Below are 12,032 nucleotides of genomic sequence, written 5' to 3' on the forward strand. Positions count from 1 at the left end.
TTGTGCATAGTTGTTTGCAAGCTGTTCCCAGCATTAGATTGTGAGTATCTCGGGAGCAGGGATGGTTTTTGGACTTTTTTGGTAAAACCTATCATCCTCATGAAAAACATTTGACAACAAGGCTGAAAACATGCTGAAAAACATAGGAGCGAGCACACAGCCTTGTTTCACTCCAGTGGCGACTAGGAAAGCTTGAGAGCATCCAGAAGCCAGGCAAGCATGCTATCAAAATTTACATACTATCCTGATGAATGTCTTTGAGCAACCACATTTTGATATTATTTTCCAAAATTTTTTATGACTGACGGTACAAAGGTCTTGGTCAGATCTACAAATATTGTACACAGATATCTTTTCTGCTCCTGAAGTTTCTCTTCAGAGTTGTCAGGCAGCAAACATCATTGTCAGCTGTTCCTCGACTCCTTTTGAAGCCACACTGGCTCTCCAGTAGACCTCTTCTCAGTACAGAACTATTAAAGAGAACTCTGGCAAGAACCTTGCAGATGGAAGGTGCTTAATAATACCCGTTTATTTGACTTGTGACAAAACTCCAAGTATTTCTGACCAGGACAGAAGACTATCATTTCCCTTGGTTCAGACACTAAACTTCTGCATATAGAATTCAGAATGCAGAAGCTGAAGAGCCAATGGAATCACAGAAATAGTGAGAATTAAGTAAAATCTATTTTTTTCCTATCTGACCCCTCCTTTTATCTATTTATCTTTTTTTTTTTTCTATGGGAAAATGACAATGTTCTATTTTCTGGTAAGGTACTTTTCACAAGTGATGACATGCTTAAGAGTTACTTTAGGTGAGAAGAGGATTTTACCACACCTGTTTAATTTCTCCTCAAATTACCAGTTGTAACTGGTTGCTGCTATAACTCCATTCCTGACTTTCTGGATTGTCTCTACCATGCTATCCACCCAGATCTATTCTCTTTTTTCTTAGGGATGATCAGTTGCTTGTTGCTAGGTCACCATCTTGGTTTTCCTTCAACAACCTCAAGTCAAGAACTATCAAAAGCACATTATAGCTTTCAGCATCTATCTTAAAAACAAACCACAGCTAGTATTCAAAGAATGGTAGGCCATGCTAAATCCCCAGATTAAGATGCAAATGGTTTCTCTTCTCACTGCTAGTCCACAGAGGAAGAAAATCTTAGATAACTTTGGAAGATCCTTTACTGGATTCAGAAATGCAGTCCATCCACTCTAGGCTGATTAGACATGGAGAAACTGCCCCTGCAATTCTGCGTTCTTTGGCTAGAATCTCTTGTGCCTGGTTCTTAGACAACCTCCTCCTTCCACAGCAGCTTTTGGCACAGCATCATCACCACATTTAGTCATTCATCTAAGAAAGCATCAGTACCTGTTGACTGAAGGTCCCCAGGGTTACTTACTCAGAGGCAGCCTGAAAAGTACTAGATTTAGAGTCAACAAGACTTAGATTCAAATCCTGTCTTTGATATTTACTACTTTTATAACCCTGGGCAAATTGCTAACTTCCAGGCCCAGATTTCTTCATCTGGAATGAGGGATAATAATAGCACAAAATTGCTCTGAGGATCTCAGGAGATAACGAACATGAAGCATTCTGCAAACTTGAAAGCATCACAGAAATGAGTTATTATTATTACATACTGTCTTTTCTTTCCCACAGTCTAGAAGTGATAAAGATTTCCCAGGACTTTTGAGTGGATAATTCAAGCAGTTAGGCAAGACCTATTAACTGGGTACCAGAAAAAGCAAAGCACCAGATTCTATGGAGAGACACCTGAGAAGCAGAAATGGCTCCTTCAGAAGAGGAACTTGAAGATCTCAGGGCTCCCTCTCCATGTTGGGTATTACAATACTGCCTCTCATCTCTGCTGTGTATGAACTAAAAAACACATGCACATTTATCAAGTGCTTACTGGTGCAAAGCAATATGCTTGGTGCTAAACATACATATATAAAAATGGATACAGTTCAAGGGCCTCATATGAACAAAATATGAGTTTTTAGCTGCAAAGTAGATAGAAAGGCTCAATGATCTGGCAAAGCATGAGGCAATTGGGGTTAAGTGACTTGCCCAGGGTTACATAGATAGGAAGTGTGGATTTGGAGTCAATAAGACTTAGATTCAAATCCTGCCTTTGATACTTACTACCTTTATAACTGTGGGCAAAGTGTCTGAGGCCAGATTTGAACTCAAATCCTCCTGATTTCCGGGCTGGTGCTCTATCCACTGCATCAACTAGATGCCCCATCATATTATTTTTTTAATATCAAACTATTTGGCAGTGCCCTGATATCACTCACTATCATACCCTGGAAGTTTAGTATTAGTAAAGTTCATTACATTAATAACCTAGTGAAAATGTCAGAGCCTTGGAAGCCCCTATCCATGATGACACTTTTTGTGGAGATGTAGATCCCAAGAGTTCAACATGAGAAGACTGAGTTGGCTATCTTCCTTGTCTATTTGAACTTGTTTGTTTTAACCCTGCTTGAGTAGTTAGGTGGCACTGGACCCAGAGTCAGGAGGATTCATCTTCCTGAGTTCAAATCCAGCCTCAAATACTAGCTGAGTGACCATGGACAAGTTCCTTAATTCTATTTGCTTCAGTCTCTTCATCTGTAAAATGAGCTAAAGAAGGAAAAAGCAAGCTATTCTAATAAACCACTATGACAAGAGTCACAGGGTCAGACATGACTGAAAAATTACTAAACACAAACAATTCTGACCCTTGATCCTTTCATCTCCTATCTCTTTCAGATGGTTGTTGAAAAGCTAAAATTCAGCAGGGGATAAATGTAAATTCTCATGCGTGAATTAAAAAAAATCAGTTTCACAAAAGCAGAACTGGTTGTAGATAGAGTTTGCTTAAAAATGTCTGAGAATTTTATGGAAGTCAGACTCACTATGAATAGTGGGATGTAGCAATGAAAAAAAAAATAATAGCTATGTTAGTTGGTTTAGTGAATAGAGCACCAGCCTCTGAAGTCAGAAGGATCTGAGTTTAAATCTGGCCTCAGTCACTTAAAAAAATCCTAGCTATGTGACCCTGGGCAAGTTACTTAAGCCCAACTGTCTCAGCAAAAAACCAAAATGAAACAAAACATCAACTAATGAGATTTTGGGGCTACATTAAGAAAAGTACAACTTCTGGGAATTAAGAGTTGACAGTTCCTTCCTTTTCTGCCCTGGTCAATAAACTGTAGAACATATAGAGGAAGTCACGTGGGAAGGCAAAGTACCTAGAGTTCAAGTCAAATCTGAAGGACTATCAAACTGTACAGGGGTTATATTTGTTCTTTTTTTGTTAGTTTGTTAGTTTCAAAGACCAGACTTATGAGTAATGAGTAGAAGCTACAGAGAAGCAAATTTAGATTGGATGGCAGAAAAAACCTAACAAAAGTAGAACAGGCTGCCTTGGGACTCAGGAAATTTTCAAGCAGAGGCTGAATACACCACTTGGCAGGTATATAATAGCATTTTATAGCACCTATTATGTGCTATATAATAGCACTTACTGTGTGCTATAAAATAGGCACATAGACACTAGGTTAAATTTTTTACAAATGTTATAAATGACCACTGAGATCCCTTCCAATTCTAAAATTCTATAGATCAAATTCTATAGCTAAAACCAAGGTTTTAGGGATTTGGATTGAATAAAGTGGTCAAATTCTTGAATTTTAATTTTCTGAGTGAATATTTACACCTCTTCCCCAACCTCTCTGGCCATTTAGCTTTGCTCTGATACCTAAAGTTCTTTCTACTCTTCGATGGAAGGTTTCCAGACTCTCTCGATGGCATCCTAGTTGCATTGGATGAAAAAAAAAGTTATTTAGCTAGAGTTACTTCATTACAGTCCATGGTGCTGAGCACAATATCCAGACCCCCTATTAGGAGGCACAAGTGCTAAACAGAATTGTCACAACAAACAGATTTCCATTTCTTTAAATCAGTCAAGCAAGCAAGCAGATTTATATCTGTAGTTGAAATGAACTTTAAATATTTTAAAAGAAAATGTGGGGAAAAGCAATAAGAGGCCTCGAAGGGAAATAGAAATAATAATTATTTATATATGTAAGGTTTCCCTAAGGCTTTTATGTAAATCATCTCCTGGAATCCTTACAACAACTATGTGAGATAGGTATTATTACCATAGCCTTTTCACATGATGATAAGGTCTAGGCTCAGTTACTTGCTCATGGCTATAAGGTCTGTAAATGTCAAGGGTGATATTTTAATTCAGCTCTGACCTAATCCCAAATCCAGCATTCTTTCCACTAGGCTTAGCATAGTGTCTGGCATCTAGTGCTTAATAAAGGGATCATTTTATCTATTTCTCTATTCCTCTAGCTCTCTGTTACTTATGTATCTTATCAATCATCTAACTATCTATGTTCTACCTACCTATAATCAATCTATCTATACATTCATTCATCTGTCTTCTATTTAACTTTTTATGATCATCTATCATGTCTATCTATTAATCCATCCTGTCTTCTATTCACCTATCTTCCAATTACGATTATCTATTCATTTGTCTTCTTTCCTACTATATCCTATCTATAATTATCTACCTGTCCGTCCATCCATCCATCCATCCATGCATCTATCCATGACCTATTACCTATGGCACATTGCTTAACCATTCAATTAGAACAAATTGAGTCAATGTACAAAAGGTACATTGAAGCAACTCTGTTCTTCCCCATGAGAATATTGGTTCAACCTTGTCCAGGCTCCTGAGAAAAGGGCTAAGGTACAAATGATAAGAAGGTGATACATAACTATGATCAGTCTGACCGAAAGACCGCAAACAGGTGTGGAAGGAACATCAGCATTAGGCAGCAGGGCAACAATGCCATATTTCTCGCCAGGCACCTTTTTCTAGTCGTACCAGTTTCCTGAGCTCTGTGCACTTGCTTTTTCCCAGCCCCTCCCACTGGCTGCCTGTTCTCCTGGTAAATGTCCTTTTATTGTATCCCATCCATTACTATTTAGGTAGAAAAAAAGTATTATTTTTTTTTATAAGTTTGTACTTCTGGGGTTTTCTTATATTTCAAAAGAAATAAATACCCCATTCCTGTTAAACTTAATTCCTCTACTGGGTTGTCCTAGCATGCCCAAATCCAGATGCTTTCACTTAAGTATTTTTTAAAAGCCCACATAAATCCCTCCCACCAAACCACATTTGATTCTGAATGCCATTTCATGATTTAAAATAATGTTCCTGTTGACTTAGACTATGGCAGCACGTACTTTGAATCAAGCCACCTTCTTTGGAGAAAACAATGCAAGCCAAAGGGCTTCGCCCCTAAGGATATACAAATAAAACTCACCTTTAGATATGATTTCCCCTTAGATTTCTAGAGGCTTTTTTTTTTTCCTTTTCTTTTCAGCCTGGTTGTTAGATGGTCTCAGTACCAGGAACATCACCCTCACTTTTCAGATAAATGACAAGCTTCCTAAGAGCCACCACACCAAAGTCTGCGTAATAAGTAATTCCCAAGAGCCCAGCCCATCAGTGCAAGTAAAGGGAGAACAGCTTCCTTTAAGTCATAAGGCTATTCAGAAAGCTTATGATGTGCAGTGGCTTGAATATCTTGGTCTATACTCATACCAAGATAAAGATGGTGTATTTTCTGGAAGTAGGAAAGGATTTGATTTTATCAATTAAAAATTGCTAATGATAAAAATGACTTTCTCTGGTTTAAAGTTGTCAAGTCATCTGTTTCGTTGATCAGCAGGATGCTGTCCTATTATATACCAAGAGGCTGTATCAAGTGTGGTAGAAACTGCACTGGCCCGGTAGCCTGGGGCCCTGGGTGATTGTTCCAGCTTGGACACTTACCAGCTGTGTGACTTTGGGAAAGCATCTCTCTCCTTCTGGGCAAAAAAAAAAACAACAACCCCAAAAAACATGGCTTAAGTCAAGATCCGAAAAAATAAGCAGAATTCTTGCTGGGTCAAGCTAGTCATGGAAGGGAGAGTGACAGGACACCAATTAGTCAAACAAATATTTGAACAAGAATTCATTCTACAATGTTTAATTTGTCATCAAGAATAATTGACTCGATTGGTCAATCTGTGGGGGAAGGGGTAGGGGGAAGGAGGGGAAAAGTTGAAACAAAAGGTTTTGCAATTGTCAATGCTAGAAAATTACCTATGCATAAAATTTGTGTAAAAATTTGAAAATCTAAAAAAAAAAAAAAAGAATTCATTCTACAATAATAATAACTAATATTTAGCTTTAGCCATGTCTAGCTGTGTTTGCCTCAATTTTCTCATCTGTAAAGTGAGAAAAATAATAGCATATATGTCTCTGGGTGGCTGTGAGGATCAAATTAGATAATAATTATAAAGTACTTAGTCTGATGCATAGCAGGAACCCAGCTAGACATGGCTAAAGCTAAATGTCCAGGACTCTCCACACTTTATCCACAACATATATGACTGACAGTCATCATTTATTTCATTTTGAGCTATATTGCAACTTAGCCATGATAGTCATCTTGCCTTCTTTAGCCCTTTAGAGAGGAATAACTCACTACATACAGAAACAACCTATTTCACTCTGCGTTAAGGAGCTTTTAGTTTTTATTAAATGAAATCTAGATTTGCCTTTATGTAACTTCCACCCCTTGTTCCTAGTTCTAACTTCTAGAAACAGGAAAAATATATTTAATTTTCTCCCACTTTACAGTTCTTTGAATACTTGAGGATAGCTTGAACCAAATCTTCTGTCTCCTAATATTTCTACTATATCATAATTGAGAGAAATAACCAGGTCCCAAGAGCTAGAAAGGAGGTGGGAGAGAGAGGAGTTCATGGGGACCATTCCATAGCTAAATACCCAGCATGAACTGAATTTGGTTGAACACACCACAAAAGGGAGGAATTGACAACAATATTACTGTATCTCTCACTGTTTGGTGAAATGGTTCTAATAGGTCCAGGGCATGAAGATCACATTCATATTCTAATGTTCTCTTCTGTGACTTTTAACTTTAACCAAGTTACCAGGGACCAGAAGAAACCTTATTACTTCCCTATGCAGCAGTTTCTGAACTATGTAATTTCTCTTATTCAACATCCAAGATTAGTGGCAATGGGTAAGGATTCGGTTCCTTTACCTGAATGTGGATTGATCTGTCACAACAAAAGCCAAGGGGATCACTGGCTAGATAGATATAGACCTTGTCCTTCACAAGGCAGTCAGTCTCCCATTTATCGCAGGTCTGGTGCCCTACAATGTGCCAAGTTGGCCTAGGTAGCCAATCACTTTTCTAGGTAGTAACCCCATATGAATGCTGAAGTATATATAGGAATACAATAAAAAATTAGGACTGGAAACTGAAGCAGATTTCATCGACTTGGTTTAAATTACAAGGACATTTGGGGCTAGAAGAATAAATAAATATTCTATTAAAATAGAATTAATTTCATTTTGAGCAATATGGCAACCTAGCCATCTTGGTGGTAGATGTAGCAATCAAGTTTGTGTGCTGTCAGCTCACTGGTGATACACCATGGAAAGGTGACTCTTTACTTAGAGTGCTATGAGTAATGCAGTCCACAAATGAGAAATGAAATTATCACACATGGGGAAGAGAGAAAAACCTGTTACAGTGGAGGGAAAGAAGGGAGAGTTAAACACTGCTTGAACTTTACTCTCATTGGATTTAACTCATAGAGGGGATAAAATACACACTTAGGTATAGAAATCTATCTTATCCTATAGGGAAGTAGGAGAGGGGGAACAAAGAACTAGAGAGGGGTGATGGAGGAGGAGGACTGAAGGAGGCAGTCATCAGAAGCAGAAATGAGAAATGGGAATTGGGGTCCCCTTCCAGAGTTGATATGAAAAGGAAAACTGTAGAACTGGACTTATTTTGGAACAAGTAGGTAGCCTTGGGGGCATTAGGGAAGAAGTAAGTCATCCTGCTCAGGCTATCTCCCAAGATGGGGATAGGTTATGTCAACAAAGTCTAGCATCATTACTTTCCCAGGATGGATAAGTCTGCAAGAGTTGAAAAAGCCTTCCCCCAGCTGTCTTTGGTTTGCAGATATACCATGTCCCCTCTGTGGTTACCAAAGGTCCTGAAAGATCATCTGCCAAGCTTTGAATGTATCCTTGTAGTTGGCAATCAGGTTACTGGGACAAAGGCAGAGCACTACTACTGTGCTTCCGAGGGCAGGAGGTAATGAAGACATGAGGAGGGCTGCTAAAGCCTACTGGGTATCAATCTTCCTAGTTCTAGTATCCTAGTTGCTGAGGAGAATCATATTTAGTAAATCCAATCCAGATTAAGTAGCTGTGACACTGACAGTCTCAGAGAGCTTAAACTGAACACACTCATATTTGTATCCAGAGAAGACAGATTTGTTGCCTTTCCATCAATCTCTCAGTTGATTCAACACATTGAGACTTAATGGCAGGGAGTTCTTCACTATTCAGAGTTCTCCAGTGCTTGAGCTCCCTATGAAGAAATGGGAAAAGCAGGCTAGTTGTAATTGGGACTCTGCATTTCCTAATTCTATGACAGTACTCCTCTGCCTCTTCATCCCTGCCCCTTAGAATTCTGGGAGTCTTCAAGACTCAAGTATCACTTCCTTCCTACACAAAGCTTTCCCCAGTTGTCAGTATTCTCCCTCCTATCATATTATTGTGGATGTTATCATTATTAATTACTGGACCAGAGATTTCATCCTTTTAGGGTGAGGAACTCCTTCTATGAAAGCAGCCCAGCACTTGACCTACAACTTACAGTCTTGGAGAATTGTTGAAGGCCCTGAGAAATTTAAATGCCTCTCCCAGGGCCACTCAGCCAATAGATATCACAGATGAGACTTGAACTCTGGTTTTCCTGATCTTCAAACCATCTCTATTAATCTAGTACAAGGCCTTCTCTTATTCCCCATGTTCCCTCCTCGGCCAAATTACTCTATATTTGTGAATCTCAGTACATACTATAATTTCCAGTAGAATATAAGCTTTTTGAGAGTAAGGACTGTTAATTTCATTTTTATCTTTATCCCCAGAGCCTCAAAGAAGACCAAGTACACAGTAAGGGCTTATGAATTGCTGGTTGGTTGGCGGATTCCTAATGACCAGCTTTGGATTTCAGCATCCTTCCCTTATGGTGCCGTTCATTCTCTTCATTCTTGGCTACATTGAACAAGTAGGTACCTGCTGACTTGCGGCCCTGGAGACTTCCCTCTCTTCTCAATGTCCCATTTTAATGAACACTTATAATATGCAAACTATGCCATGCATTAGGGCTAAAAAGGTAATCGTACCTCTTCTGGCTTAGAATGACATTTCCCCACCTCTGTGAACATCTGATTCTGGTGCAGGCCAGGATGATCCGCTGGCAATTTTTTTTTTTTTATTAAATTTTTTTATTTTTAAATTTCCAATGGCAAATGTTTTTAAAGGAAATCCAAATATTCTTGCTATTCACCCCTAGACCTATCTCCCTCTGACACCCAGGCTATGTTCAGGTTATGGCAAATCAATCACTTACACCTGAAGAAGATCAACGATATGGTTCATTAGGTAATCCTGGCATGTCCTTATTTTCTCACAAGAAGTTCAAAAATTTCCTGAACTATTGCTGTCTCTGATTATCAGGATTCTCCCTTCAAAGAGTCCCCATGATTCCTCCAAGAGGGACAAAGGACTTTTAATTCAACAAACTTGTTTTAAAGGCCTATTATGTGTCAAGTCCTATGTTAGATCCTGGGAATATACATATCAAAAAAAAAAAAAAAAAAAAAAGACAATATCTATTCTCAGAAAGCTTATAGTCTACCAGGGAAGATGGGCCTAAAACCATACATATGCATAATACAAGTGATAATATATGATGCCATGGGAAGTTTGGAGTCAGAGAACCTTATTTAAATCCTATTTACCATGCAATTTACTATTTGTGTGGCTTTGGACAAATAATTTAACCTCGGTTTCCTCAACTATAAAATGAGAATGATGGACTAGAAGAGAGTCTCTGAGGTCCTTATATCTAGTATATTTTGGTCGCTGTATCTAGTTTCCTAAGATAAGAGTATAATTAAGCCAAAAGAAATATATAGACAATGTAGACCAGGAAATTCTGAGGGAGAGATAATTTTTAGCTGGTACTGATTTTTACCTTTTTTTGCTTCCCCAGTGATTAGCATAGTGCCAGGCATATAATAGGTGCTCAATAAATGCTAGTTCAATGACTCACTGAGGGGGATCAGGGAAGACTACACTGAGGAGGTTATATCTGAACTGAGCTGTGAGAGAAGAAAGAGATTTGAACTGGTGACAATGAAGAGGAGGCATTTCAGTTATCAGATGAAAAGATACTAAATTGTTCAAAAGCCCAAAGACAGCAGGTTGGGATTGAGGAGGATTAAACAGTCTAGTTCTGAAAGGGAGAAGGAAGATTTAAGACTGGATAATAGGTAGGAACCAGACTCTGTGCGTGTGAATCTCAAAGGAGTTACCTTTCAGGAATTTGTAATTCATCGTGTAGAAGGTAGAGTAGCCCTGAATGTTTTAAAGTAAGTGTAAAGATGACTTTGGATTATATGTGTGAAGGAAAGATCAGAAGTTATTGCAACAGCCCAGGTGAGTAACCACAAGGACAATGTGAGCGGAGAGGAGGGCACAGATAAGATGTTGGGAAAACAAAACTTGAATATATTGACCATTTTGGTTGAACTGCTTTGCCATCCTTTAAAAACAAAAATTCCATTTTTTGTTAGAAAGGATTGCTCATTGGTTGGAGAATATACTGAGAATTTCAGGTTTTTGTTTTTTTTAATTGAAATAATTTATCTTTATTTTAAGGCTGCTGGGTGGAACAATGGATAGAGTGCTGGGCCTGGGGTCAGGAAAACTCATCTTCCTGAATTCAAATCTAGCCTCAGATACTGGGTATTCCCAACTAAGTCATTTCGCCCTGTTTGCCTCAGTTTCCCAATCTGTAAAATGATCAAGAATGAAATGGCAAACCACTCTAGCATTTTTGCCGAGAAGACCCCAAGTGGGGTCACAGATAGTCAAATACTCCTGAAAATGTCTCAACAAAAACAATCTTTTATTGATTGGTTTTATTTAATGAAAACAGTAATTTTTAAAAGGGTAAAAAGAAAATAGGATAAATAGCACTTGGCATTCGATTGAATGGTAGAAAGAGATGAGAGAGGGATGAATCAAAGATGACAGGCTTACAGACTAAATGGCCTGGGAGAACTTGAATTCTATAATAAGTCTATACTCACTTCCACAGTGCAAAGCACTTTACAAATATTATTTTCTTTGCATCTCATAACTGTCCTGTAAAACAGATACTTTAATGATCATCCCCATTTCACAGATGAAGAAACTGAGACACAAAGCAATCAAATGACTTGAAGCTATTAAGTTTCAGGGACTCTCTTCTGGATAGTTCATTTGAGTATCAAGCCCTTCATAAATCAGTTCATTCACCAGCAATCCAGGGTCAGAGTATGAAAGGTCCTGATTTACTTTACCAGTCCTTTCTGTTAATGATTGCTCTTAAGGTGGTAGATTCTTTACTGGGTGAATCATCTGAAACATCCCACAATTCTAGGAAGAGCACATCAAATCCAATTACTAGTGAGTAGTCACCTAATAAGCAGGGCGTTGCCACATGAAACAAGGGAGCCTGTTTGTGCATAGTCAAATTGTGCCTCCTGGGGGCAGGAGAGTGGAAACAGCTTCAGCTGGATCATCCACCCAGACTCATCAGCAGATTGGATGGAACATTTCTAGCAGGTACTCAGCTGGCTGCTAGATGGGGCTGTCAGCCAGGTGTTCTCTTTCAAAGTGGGAGGCACTTCCCTGTCCTAAATACCCGGTGCAGCTGAAATGCTGTGTTTGGACAATTGCTACCTATCCCAAGAGCAGTTCTCTCAAAACAGGGGTAGGAAGATTCCCTGCCAGTGCTTTAAGATTGTACTGTGTTCCTATGTTCATCCCAGGATGCAGAAGAGATACCATTGGCTGAATTCAAAA

At 38.7% G+C, this 12,032-nt stretch overlaps 1 protein-coding gene and 1 long non-coding RNA gene across 2 annotated transcripts in view; one reads left to right on the forward strand and one right to left on the reverse strand.

Annotated features, from left to right (window-relative positions):
• The window catches only part of PPFIBP2 (PPFIA binding protein 2), a 173,754-nt gene that overhangs the window by 139,491 nt on the left and 22,231 nt on the right, over positions 1 to 12,032 (reverse strand). The window lies entirely within an intron of this gene.
• Positions 1 to 12,032, forward strand: part of LOC141547083 (uncharacterized) — a 46,913-nt gene that overhangs the window by 25,070 nt on the left and 9,811 nt on the right. Inside the window, exon 2 of the long non-coding RNA XR_012483504.1 lies at positions 9,044 to 9,183. This is a non-coding gene — a long non-coding RNA (uncharacterized LOC141547083). The remainder of the gene's footprint in view (positions 1 to 9,043; positions 9,184 to 12,032) is intronic.

The sequence above is a fragment of the Sminthopsis crassicaudata genome, chromosome 6 (genome assembly GCF_048593235.1).
Source record: "Sminthopsis crassicaudata isolate SCR6 chromosome 6, ASM4859323v1, whole genome shotgun sequence".
Lineage (NCBI taxonomy): Eukaryota > Metazoa > Chordata > Mammalia > Dasyuromorphia > Dasyuridae > Sminthopsis > Sminthopsis crassicaudata.